This window comes from Myotis davidii, unplaced genomic scaffold (genome assembly GCF_000327345.1).
Source record: "Myotis davidii unplaced genomic scaffold, ASM32734v1 scaffold53, whole genome shotgun sequence".
Lineage (NCBI taxonomy): Eukaryota > Metazoa > Chordata > Mammalia > Chiroptera > Vespertilionidae > Myotis > Myotis davidii.
In genome coordinates, this window is record NW_006286140.1 from 3939223 (window position 1) to 3952471 (window position 13249).

The 13249-nt window shown below is 39.3% G+C and overlaps 1 protein-coding gene and 1 long non-coding RNA gene across 5 annotated transcripts in view; one reads left to right on the top strand and one right to left on the bottom strand.

Moving 5' to 3' along the window:
- CDKAL1 (CDK5 regulatory subunit associated protein 1 like 1) overlaps positions 1–3049 on the bottom strand; it is a 681380-nt gene extending 678331 nt beyond the window's left edge. For 2 of the 4 annotated variants that reach the window (XM_006757272.2, XM_006757271.2), the window contains exons 1-2: positions 2961–3049; positions 2121–2164 (exon numbers count right to left, since the gene is read on the bottom strand). The gene's annotated coding sequence lies outside the window, so the exon portion shown is untranslated. Of the gene's footprint in view, positions 1–2120; positions 2165–2937 lie in introns of all 4 variants that reach the window. The other 2 variants (XM_006757274.2, XM_006757273.2) reach the window with 1 other exon arrangement.
- A 54-nt stretch (positions 3050–3103) lies between these two features.
- The window catches only part of LOC102768593, a 77132-nt gene continuing 66986 nt past the window's right edge, over positions 3104–13249 (top strand). The window contains exons 1-2 of the long non-coding RNA XR_435329.2: positions 3104–3249; positions 11525–11674. This is a non-coding gene — a long non-coding RNA (uncharacterized LOC102768593). The remainder of the gene's footprint in view (positions 3250–11524; positions 11675–13249) is intronic.

Here is a 13249-nt window from a genome sequence, read left to right on the forward strand (position 1 = left end):
TTTCCAGCTGCCAGCCGGTGCCTTCCTTCATACCACGCCGTCCCCTGGTGGTCAGCGCACACCATAGCAAGTGATGGAACTCCCAGTCTCCCAGTCAAACTCCCGAGAGGACACTTTGCATATTAGCCTATTATGTACCGTATATAGATACGCAGATCCCGTTCTGAACTAGAATCTCCAAGAGTGGAACTTAGGGATATTAACGTAAAACCTGCCCAGGTGATTCCACTTCCCACCTGATGGAGAACCACTATTCTCCTACAGCATGGTTCTCAACCTTGGCTGCACATTAGAATCACCTGGGAATCTTTTTTAAATCCCAGAAATTAGGATTTTAAAAAGATTCCCAGGTGATTCTAAAGTGCAGCCAAGGTTGAGAACCACTGTCCTACAGCATAAGTTCTCAGTCTTGAGTACTCATTGTATTCACCTGAGGGGCTTTTGAAAATTACAAACAACTGAGCCCCACATCAGTTAAATCAATCTCTGTAAACCAAGCCTGGGCATCAGTATTTTTTTAAACTTTCCAGTAACTCTCATGTGTGTAGCCACAGCTGTGAAACCAGTTTTCATACTAGGTGTACTAGGTGTACTGTGCAGATTTTTTTTCAATAGATGAAGTTACACATATGTTAATATAGATGCGATTTGATATGTATGCTATTTTGTTGTATTGACAAGCTTCAAAACTTCATATGTCAAATTTGCTAAAGGTGTTAACATCATAGATGTTTTTACACTTAAAAATGTCGAATTTCATGCCAAAAAAAAGAGCATTTGCGGGAAGTTATAATTCATGTTGAAGAAAAGGGCTGCTGAATACTTCAGGAAGCTTATGTGAACATGCTCCATCTCAAGATACTTGTGAACGCTGGTTTAATAGCTTTAAAAGTGATGATTTTGATGTGAAAGACAAAGAATGTCCAGATGAACTGAAAAAGTTTGAAGACCAACAATTACAAGCATTATTGGATGAAGATGCATGTCAAACTCAAAAACAACTTGTAGAAAGATTAACGTTGTTCAGCAAACAATCTCTGATCATTTACAAGCAACAGGAAAGGAAGAAAAATGGGTGCCACATCAACTGAACAAAAGACAAATGGAAAACCGAAAAGTCATCAGTAAAATGTTGCTTCAATGGCAAGAAAGAAAGTCGTTTTTGCATCGGAATTGTGACTGGCGATGAGAAATGGATTTATTTTGAGAATCCCAAACGCACAAAATCATGGGTTGATCCAGGTCAACCATCAACTGCAAGGCCAAATCACTGCACTCAAAACCAGATAAAGACACATTAAAAGATCTTGCCTGGGAAGTATTAACCCACCCACCGTATTCACCAGACCTTGCTCCTTCACGTTACCACTCGTTCTGATTGATGGCACATGCACTTTCTGAGCAGCACTTCAAAACATACAAAGAAGTGGAAAACTGGGTCTCTGAATGGTTTGCCTCAAAACAAGAAAAGTTCTATTGGAACAGCTCTTGCTGTCTCTGAAAAGAACACATTAAAAAAACAACAACTAAATAATTGAAAGACAAATAGCCCAGTGTATAATATGGGCAAAGGATTTGAATAGACATTTATCCGACGAAGATATACAAATGGCCAATAAGCACGTGAAAAGGTGTCGACGTCATTAGCTATCAGGGAATGCCAATTAGAACCATGAGGTATCACTTCACACCCACTCGGATGACTAGAATCAAAAAAGGCAGAGAGTAACACTGTGGATCAGAACACGCAGAGAGAGAGAACAGAGACTAGAAAGGGGTACAGGACCATATCTTGAGAAACTCCTAACTTAACTGCCAAAAGAAGAGAACCAGCTTTTAATGAAAACTAAGATGCAGCTGCCAGAAAAGGAGCAAATCAGTTAGTTGTAGAAGGCAAAGGCAGAGAAAACGTCAAAGCAGTGGACACAGTCAGTGCAACTTAACACAGATAAAAGGTTACGTAAAATGAATGAAAGCATTTCTTGGATTTAGTGACATGGAGATCATAGCATTTCCCTACAATGATGGTGACAAAATTGCTAAGACCTTAGGCTATCTTTCTGCACATTATAATGCGTAACATGTCCCTCAAACACTAAAGGTTTAAAATAAATGAGTACCTTGATTATCTGCAATTAGTCTCAAATCCTCTTGAAAGATGAGTCTGGAAAATAAAAAATGATTAGAAAAAGCGAGCTGACAAGTTCACAAAACCACAGTAAGGGCCCTTTAAAATTACCTAAAAGAGATCAGCCTCCATAAAAGACTGTCTTACAAAGCAAGGTTAACACGACTTCCAACTTCTTACTGATCGGTACAGGTGTGCTGTCATCTGCCACATTTGCCATGACTGAGACCCAGCGCCTGGCCACAGTGATAAACACCGTCCTGCATTATAACACGTCTGCGTGATTCAGGCAAGACCAACAACTACAAAACAGCAACAACTAAGGCAATGAAGCCGGCATTCAGACTACCTTGCATCCGAAAGACACGTGCCGGCCCCAGATTCGGACTGGTTTCATAAGTAAACGAGAAGGAAACGGGAAGGCACAAGTCACCTACTCCGATGACCAACTTCGGTTTAAATCCTCAATGAGACACAGCTCTGTGGAAGCTACTGCGACAGCCTCCTGCCATCCCACCAATTCACTGGTGCAGACAGTGGGAGAACGAATGCAGCTCATCTTGACGGTAGGGCCGAGGTCCCTTAAAAACTCCCTGCAGCCCTGCGGCCCCCGAGGCCAGCGACCCTGTCCTCACTTCGGGCAGGACTTCCAGCCGCTTGTTCCCTCCTCCCACCTGGCAAGTCCCCCTTTTAACTGCGAAACAAGACATCAAACAGCCAGGGAAAGACTGCAATTGGGGAAATAAGGCTCCGACATGAAAGGAGTTCGTGCCAACTTCTGTCCCACACGGACCCATCCACCCCCTTACCCAAGAGTCACGAAATAACAAACCAGTCTTAAATGAGGCTCGCCTCTCTCGGACCGCGCAGACTTCAGATGGAGCTCGCCATGACACTGACGTCCCGCCACGCCCACTGCGCATGCCCGGCGACGGTGGCCCGCAAGGACCAAATTGCCTCCCTGCTGGAGCGCGACCTCTGGTTGGATTCCCTTCAGCGAGGATTACGCTTACGTTTCCTTTGGTTGCAGCGGCAAAAGTACAACCTCAGGGCATCGGGTTCTTAGGATCGCTAAAGAGCTAACTTCTGAGCTCTTGCTATGTATCAGTCACTGTGTTAAGGTAAGGGCTTTACAGACACATCTTCCGATTCATTTATTATTATATCTATTTTACGAAAGAGAAAACCGGAAGTTTAAGTGCTTGCCCAAAGTTACTGCCCAGGTAATGACTGACCTCTGTGATGAATCCAGCTTTCCTGGCTCCCAAAGAATCTGCTGTTTTGTTTTGTTTTCTAGCTTCCTCAACCGTTTTTTGGAAAGAGGTTTCAGCAGTTCTCAACCTCGGGTCGTGACCCCTTTGGCGGTCGAACGACCCTTTCACAGGGGTCGCCTAAGACCATCCTGCATATCAGCTATTTACATTACGATTCATAACAGTAGCAAAATTACAGTTATGAAGTAGCAACGAAAATAATTTTATGGTTGGGTCACAACATGAGGAACTGTATTTAAAGGGCCAGAAGGTTGAGAACCACTGGATAGAGAAAGAAAGATGGTAAATTAAATTTTAATATAGGTCATTTAACACCAAGCAAGTTTTTTTGTTTTGTTTTTTAATGTTTAGGAGGCAGTTTAGCACAGAAAGAGAACTTTCATGGAATATACTGATTCTGACCTCGTGGTCTTACATGCCTTACGTCACTTTATATTCTTTCCCCAAGACACTGTATTTGACCTTCTGTTCCCCAGAATGGTAGTACTTCTTTGTTCATTTAAATGTTTTGGGGTTGTTTTTTGTTTTGTTTATTTTATTTTACTTTAAAATAAAAGTAATTCTTGCCCTACCCGGTTTGGCTCAGTGGACAAAGCGTCAGCCTGTGGACTGAGGCGTCCCAGATTCCATTCTGGTCAAGGGCACATGCCTGGGATGCGGGCTCATCCCCAATAAGGGGCTTGCAGGAGGCAGCCTAACAATGATTCTACCTCATCATTGATGTTTCTATCTCTCTCTCCCTCTCCCTTCCTCTCTGAAATCAATAAAAATATATTTTAAAAAAAGAAAGTCAGAAATCTTGAGTTTTATATCTGACTCTGGGTTTCACAGTGATTTGGAGTAATGGCCTTATTTTATAAATGTCTTTTCCTAGTGCATTTTCCTCGAATTAAAGTGTCACCCTTTGCTCATGAAAGAATCTGAACTGTGACCTGGGAGCCACTGCAATCCACCCAGTGAATTATCTATAATAATAAAAGGGTAATATGCTAATTAGACTGGACGTCCTTCCGGAAGAAGCCGGGGCTGCAAGGGAAGCTGGGTCCCGGGTGCCAGAAAGAAGCCGGTGCTGGCAGCTGGGGGAAGGAAGGCCTACTCTTGCACGAATTTCGTGCATTGGGCCTCTAGTAATTGTATGTTTACATTGCCCCATCTCTTTTACTAGGCCAAAAGTAGTCCTTGGGTTTTCTTCTTGGTTATAATCCCACTGCCTAGAACATAATCTTGCACCTAATAGCCACTCAATAACATAGGAATGAACGAATAACTCTACCCCCTTTCCCCAAGATCTAGTTAAATTCAACTAAAGAAATTTTATTGAGTGCATACCACATGACTTCAAACACTGCTGGATGCTAGAGCTAGAAAGGAAAAAGACCACTCCCACCATTATTTCAGCCTACTTTAAAAATATACTTTCAGTAGAGAATAGCAATCATCATGGAAGATGAATGCAGATCTTCGGGTCAGAAAAAGGAGATTCCTCCTCTTGCATAAAGAGATCAAGACTTCCCACATTGATAAAGTAAGTGAAATGGATGAAGGTATTCCAGGCTGAGAAGACAATGAGAGAAAATGCATAGAGGTCAGAAACTGTAAACTATTGTACATCATAAAAGCAAGCAGGGTAAAGTTGGTAGAGAAGGCTAGAGAGGGAAAGTACAAGGACCAAATTAAGGTGAGCCTTGTTGGCTACAATGGAGACATTAGATCTAATTCTGGATGTATTAGGTAGCATAAAAGTGACTGAGCAAATTCTTCTCTCAGGAGAGTGTTGAGGACCAAACATCAGACATGAAGAAATATTAAAAGCCTGTATGAGGACTCTTACTAAGCAGATCCTATTGTGAAGGTAATGACATATTGCATGGGAAGTAGTGGTTTTACCTGAAATGGAGAGAGAAAGAAAATTGCCATGATTGATGTACCATATGAGGATCAAACGCAAAATCACTAACTTGCCGACTGTCCAACTGAGTGAAATTGGGTTGCTTATTTTCCTAAGAATTCCAAGTTTTGAATATATGTGTGTTTTTGTGGGACTGCTTCATAAACTGAACAATCCTCTTTGGGAAGAGGGTTGTTATAGTTACCATTAGAGTCACATTCTGTGGGGTTTTGGTGGCTCGCTAATTAGAATTGTCCACTCACCAACCCAATGTAAGACCACCCAGGTGACCTTCCCTGGTTTGCACTAAATTTTAGCAATAGGCTATTGAAGATAGCTAATGGGAGATTATATGTCACCAATCCAAGTGTTTCACAATGTGGCTTGGGATCCAAAAGAAATAAATTTGAGGCTTCATTATTTTCAGAGATTTTATAAAAATCATCAAGAGAATTGAATATTTTTTTATGTATTTTATGTTCATTTTAACCTTTCCAAGCAAATTAAAGTATATGAACACACACACACACACACACACACCTATATGAGGAATGGGAAATGGGAAGGGATGACAGAAGAGATACTGAGGAGATAAAATTATCAAGACTTAGGGAGTGATGGGTGCCAAAGAAAATGATACAAAGATGTTTCCAAGTTTTGGATAAAGTGACTAACTCCAATACCTCTGGTGAAATCTGCCTAGTTAGGGACTTATAATATGAATCATCTGAAAAGCCCGTGACCTTCCCTCAAAGAATTTATATAGCAGATATTCTCACAACTAACAAAAATGACATATGTGCTAGATTATTCTTTGAAACTGCCGAAAATAGCAAGACTGGGAACCCTCTCTAGCTTCTCACTAAGGGCATATAGTGCATACTATAAAGATATTTATGGTATGTACTAGATAGCTCTTTAAAAAGAACATTTAATGTGCTGTCAAAGAAAGTTGCAACATTATGTATACATGTATGAATATAGTTATTGAAGATAGATAGATAGATAGATAGATAGATAGATAGATAGGTAGATAGATTGATAGGATATCTGGTAGAATATATAAGTAACTGGTAATGGGTTGTCTTTAGGAAAAGGAGCTGAGTGGCTAAAATAAGATTTGTTTTTTCTACATATCACTTAGTATTTTTTATTTTTGTACAATACAATGTATTATTTATTCAAAAAATAAATGGGTTCATTTTATTAATCAAGTTAAAATGACATTTGATAATTTATAAATTACTGGTTTATCTGGCACATTCTAGTGATGAAATTTAACTTGCCCTACATGAGTATTTAAGTTTTAAACCTTTTTTACTGTGGTAAGATATACATAACATGAAATGTACCGTTGTAATCATTTCTAAGTATACAGTTTAATAGCATTGAGCACATTCACATTTTTTGGTGCCCCCATCACCATTCATCTCCCGAACTTTTTCACCTCCAAAACTGAAACTCTGTACTCATTAAACAACTGCTCCTCCCCTCTCCACCCAACCTCTGGCAACCACCATTCTGCTTTCTGTCTGTATGAATTTGACTGTTCTAGGTACCTCTTACAATATTTGTCCTTTTTAGCTTTTTTTTTTTCACTTAGCATAACGCCTTCAAGGTTCATTATTGTTGTAGCATGTCAGAATTTCCTTCCTTTTGAAGCTGAATAATATTCCATTGTATGTTTATGCCACATTTTGTTTATAAATTTTAAGTCTTTATGCTTTGTCTCTCAAATTATATGGTAAACTTCACAAGAATAGACAGTATGGAATGACAATTCCATATTGTTAATGCTTTTTAGCCCATAATATAACATTAAATGTTTTATAAATTATTGGTGCTAGACAAACAAATTGGTATATACTATTAAAAATGCAAGTGAATCTAGAAAATAATAGTAAAAGTTAACTTTTTTGAGAACTTATAAATGTGTCAGTAGCTATATTAAGCCCTCTATGTGAATTCTCAAATGTATTCATCATAATTATTCTCTTATCTGATAAGTTAGGAGTACTATTGTTATTCTGTCATTATCCTTTTTTTTTTACTGAGTTATAGGCAGTCTGAGTTCCTTTAAATCATTTTAAATCAGTTTTTATTTTTCAATTACAGTTGACATACAATATTATATTAGTTTCAGGTGTACACCCCAGTGATTAGACAGTATATAACTTACTAAGTGATCATCCTGATAACACTTGTAGCCATCGGACACTATACATAGTTATTAGAATATTACTGACTATATTCCCTCTGCTGTACTTTACATCCCGTGACTGTTTGGTAATAACCTATTTGTACTTCTTAATCGTTTCGCCTTACTCACCCATCCCTCAACCCCCTCCCATCTGGCAGCCTTCAAAATGTTCTCTGTATCTATAAGTCTGTTTCTGTTCTGCCTGTTCATTATTTTGTTTTTTAGATTTAATTGTTGATAGATGTGTGTTCATTGTAATTTTATTTTTCATAATTTTCATGTTTTCTTTTTCTTTTTAAACCCTTTAACATTTCATGTAATGCTGGTTTGGTGGTGATGAACTCCTTTCGCTTTTCCTTGTCTGTGAAGCTCTTCATCTGACCAATTCTAAATGAGAACTTTGCTGGATAGAGTAATCTTGGTTGTAGGTTCTTCTCATCACTTTGAATATTTATTGCCAATCCTTTCTGGCCTGAAAAGTTTCTGTTGAGAAATCAGCTGATTGTCTTATGGGAGCTCTCTTGTAGGTAACTGCTTTTCTCTTGCTGCTTTTTAGATTTTGTCTTTAATGTTTTGCATTTTAATTATGATATGTCTTGGTGTGGGCCTCTTTGGCTTCATCTTGTGTGGTACTCTCTGTGCTTCCTAGACTTGTATGTCTACTTCCTTCACCAGTTTAGGGAAGTTTTCTGTCATTATTTTTTCAAATACTAGTAGGTTTTCAATTTCTTGCTTTCTCTCTTCCCTTCTGGCACATCCGTGATGTGAATGTTGGTATGCTTGAAGTTGTCCCAGAGGCTCCTAACACTATCTTCATTTTTTGGATTCTTTTTTCTTCTTGCTGTTCTGATTGGGTGACTTTTTCTTTCTTATATTCCAAATTGCTGATTTGATTCTCAGCTTTATCTACTCTACTGTTTATTCCCTGTAAATTATTCTTCATTTCAGTTACTGTACCCTTTGTTACTGACTGGTTCTTTTTTTATGGTTTCCATGTCCTTTTTTATACTATTGATGTTTTCACTAAGTTCACTGAGTATCCTATAACCAGTGTTCTGAATTCTGCATCTAGTAGATTGATTGTCTCCATTTGTTTAGTTCTTTTTCTAGAGTTTTCTTCTGTTCTTTCATTTGAGTCATGTTTTTTGTCTTGTCATTTTGACAACCTGCCTCTGTTTGTTTCTATGTATTAGGCAAAGCTGCTATGTCTCCCAGACTTGGTAGAGTGGCCTAATGCAGTAGGTGTTCTGTAAGGTCCAGTGGCACAGCCTCCCCAATCACCCAAGCTGGGCACTTCAGTTGCGCCCTACCTGTGTGGGCTGTGTATACCCTCCTATTGTAGTGAAGCCACGATTGCTTTTGGCACGTCAATGGGAGGGATTTATCACCAGCCAATCTGCTACAGACACTGGCAGAGACCACCAGCCACCGTGAAGGATCAGCTGCTCAGGGACCCACCCTATGCAGCAGGACTTACTTCAGTGGGGTTTTGGTGCCCGCTGAGTCTGCCACTTGAGTGTGTAACTTGTGGAGGTGGTTGGGTGGGGCATCGATGTTGTCTGAAGCTGTACACCAGATACACTGGCTCTGGGACCTCCTGGGAGGTGCAGACCAAGGTCAGCTGCCACCTGTGTTCTGCCCAGGGCCAACTGGCACGAGCTGCAAAGTGATCTGCAGATGACTGCTACTGGTGCTGGGCTTGGACCTACCCAAGCTGCAAACCAAGGCTGCTGCTAGTGCCAGGCCTGGGGCCATTTAGCAAGAGGTACAGGACTTTATAAGACCAGATGCTGCTTGTTTTAGAGATTTAAGGAAAATCTGAAGCATAAGCCAAGACAGGCCATTCATATGGAAAAGCCACTGGGAACAGCTTGGGTGGGTCTGCAAGTTGGGTGGGGTGGACTCTCAGGGAATCACCTGGGCAGAGTGAACAGTGTGTACCACATTGATGGAAACTCAGATATGGTGCCCACCTGCAGACTCTGAGGGAAGGGCTCAGAAAAGGAGTAATGGCCTCTGCCAGCACTTTTGTCTAGCAGAAAGTTGCCCTCACCCCCCCACACACAGCTCTTGCGCTGATACTAGACAATTCAGTTCCTCCCTGTATGTCCTTGGATCCTTTTTTAAAAATATATATATTTTATTTATTTTTTACAGAGAGGAAGGGAGAGGGGGAGAGAGTTAGAAACATCGATGAGAGAGAAACATCGATCAGCTGCCTCCTGCACACCCTTTACTGGGAATGTGCCTGCAACCATGGTACATGCCCTTGACCGGAATTGAACCTGGGACCCTTCAGTCCGCAGGCCAACTCTCTATCCACTGAGCCAAACCAGTCAGGGCTCCTTGGATCCTTTTAAACTGCTGCCCCAGCACTGGAGCTCAGAGAGAGTGAGTCTGAGTAAGTCCATTAGTAGGCCTTTTAAGAGGAACTGCCTGGGACTCTAGAAGCCCTCTGTATTCTTCAGCCATAATTCCCACTGTTTTTTATAGCCAGAAGTTATGGGGACTTTTATTCCTGGCAATGGAACCCTGAACTGGGGGGCCTGGTGCGGAGCTGAGACCTTCCTTGTTCCTAATGGAGGACCTCCACAGCTGAGCTAACCCTCCCAATCTTTATCCACTACCAGCCCATTCGGCATCTCCGCCTGTCCTACCAGTATTGATGTGGCTTCTTCTTTAGTTCCCTAGGACATCTATTCAGCTGGATTTCAGCTGGTTTTGAATGATCGGGGCTCTGTAGCTTAGTTGTAATTTTGATGTGGTTGTGGGAGGATATGAGTACATTTATCTATATTGCCATCTTGACCAGAAGTAGTTCAGGGTTGTTTTTATCTTTGTTTTAATAATTCTATAGGAATACTTCAGAAGAAAGAGACTGCATGCTTTCATCAAAAGTATGAAAGGGAATTGAAGATAAAGAAAATGCAGAATAAAATCTATAAGCTTTCAGAGTAATTGACTCATTGTTTTATGTTAAATTTTACAATGAAAATTGAAGAGAAATTGTAGACAATAATGAAGTTAGAGAATTCTTACTATCTCAGCCACTGACCAAAAACAAAAGAATATAATATGAAAAGTATAAACATTTAGGAACATATATTTTAGATTTAGCATATTATGACCTGAGCAATTAGCAACGTGCTTATAAATTTGTACCAATCGGTATCTTTTTATGAGAAATAAATTAGGCAATTCACTTAAAAATGATAAGAAGTATACATGGAATTTTCTTTATAGACTATTAGGGAAGCTTAGTGGGATCAAATTTAAAATGGATTAATCTATTTCTTATGTAAGAAATAAAAGTGTAAATAATAAGTGTTCTCAATTTTTAAAGTTCAACAAGTCACCATGTATTATGCAGATTTATGTTACCTTACCATTGCATGTGACGGAAAGCTAATTGTATTTTCTCAAGCAAAAGGATGAGGGGGCATAGACCTAAGGACTTTGATTGGGAATGATGAATTTAGTGTCAGAGTAAATTCCCAAGCTGGACACCATACAACTAAAGCAGTTTTTTAGAAATATTTTTCAGGTATTGATTTTCATAAAGTATTGAAGCTAAGGAAATAACTTAGGAAATTGTCACAGTACTCTAAATCTGGAGCCAAGAAAGAAGATGGGTGACCAAAGAGATAGGGGGAAAGGAAAGGATACAAGAACTATGTCAAAAGAAAATTTGCCCCAAATAGGTGAAAGCTTCAATGCGGAGGATAGAAAGGAAGGACACTGATGTTCTTAATAAATTGGAAAAAAAATCTTATCAAAACATGAAGTGCAATAAGTTAACCGTCTGTTGCCTTGGAACAAATGCTACATTTTCTCTATGGAATCTGACCACTAGGGGTCAGAGTGCTATACTTCTAATATCAGCTATACAATTCTACAAATTTACACTAATTGGTTTGGCTCAATTCTATAATTAATTTCATGTTTTACTCCTCCCGCTCTCAGTATAAGTGGTTTGGGGATTGTGCCTGTGGCCCAAGCTATAGTAATGAGAGTCCCTCATTCCTTTGCCACAGTGCAACCCCCATCAGGCCAGAGTGAATTCTGGGCTTACTCAACCTAAAGAATCTGTGCTGGAGCTTCTGGGACTACCATGTGGAGAACACCTGCCTGAGACCCAAGCCATTTCAGAGGAAGGTCACGTTGAACAAAAATGAAAGAAATCAGTAAGTTCTTAAGACAGCTGTAAGTCCCCGACATCCAGTATGCCTGGATCTAGGTTTACTTCTGAGCTGTTCAGTTTTGTCAACAATCTCACTCCCCGACCCCCGTTTTATGCCTTAAGCTAATTTGAGTGGTTTTGTTTCACTTGTCACCAAAATAGTCCTGGCTAAACTTCTTATTTTTATACATTTTCTTGACTTTTAAACAAATAATTTGTATCTGTTACCTAACTACTTGGTTACTCATAAGTATCTGTGGGAAAGAGACATATGATGTTTTCTCTGTCCTTCAGTAATATATCAATCAATTAATAAACTTTTGAGTCATATCACAACATATTTTAAGTGTGTACAGTGTACCAAGGACTGTATTAATGCTCAGAAAAAAGACTAATATCTCTGTCCTCTTCAGAGTTTATATGCTAGCAATAAGCAGATATATAATATTGTTTATAGAGATCAACAATATACATTATATATGATATAAGTAAAAATTCTATTTTGCATTCAAAGATGATTAAAAAAATGGCCAAAAATTGCAGGAGATTAAGGAGAACCAAGATGAGGGCTTGTAATTTGTAAAGATAGTGGTCACTCACTGGGAGAAAGACCTTTAAGCAAAAGCTTGAAAAAGAGAAGGAGATTAGCTAAGTAATGTGTGGGGCAAGAAAGGAAATTCAGGGAAAAGGGAACAGCCAGTAGAAAGGCTGTAAGGGAGGAGCAGCTTGGCATGGTCAAGAGAAAGCAGGAAGATCAAAGTGGTGGGAATGGAATGAGTAATAAGAAAGGAGGTCAGATATTAACAAAACCAGGTTGTATATGGCTCCTGGGCCATAGTCAGAACTCTAGCCTTTACTCTGAAAGAAATGGGAGCCAATGGAGTTTTACTAGAAGAGGAATGGGTCAAGAAGTTCAGTTAAAAAGCTTTTGTAATAATCCAGGCAAGCACTTATGGTATCCTGGACTAGTGAGGTTACAGTAGAGGTGATAAGAAATGGTTAGATTTGGGATGTATTTAACGACACTCATAAAATTTCCTGTAGAATGTATTTAAGATATGGGGGGGGGGAGAAATTAAGGGTAATTTCAAAGATTTTGGCCTGGATACAAGAAGAATGAAATTGCCATCAGTGGAGATGGAGTAGATTGATAAAAGAGAGATAAAGAATTTGGGTATTTTTTTTTACTTTTTATTTTTTTAAATAATGTTAGATTTTTTTAAGTTTAAAAAATGTTACAGTTAACTCATGTGTAACTTTCACCCAGCTCCTTCAGATGATAACATTTTACAAAACCAAAGTATAATTATAAACCAGGAAATTAACATTGATATGATGCTACCAACTGTCCCAATCTAGGACAGTTTCTCCTTCTTTCTTTGTCTTTCATTTGACATTTTTTTAAGAATATGCATCAGTTACTTATTCAAATTTCCCTCAATTGAGTTGGCCATGGTTATAAATTTTTGGCTATACTACTACAGAAGTGATGCCATTATATCAAGGAGGCACGTGATGTTGATATGTCTCATTACCATTGATGTACTTGGAACACTGTCTCTCCAAGGTAAAGTTACGA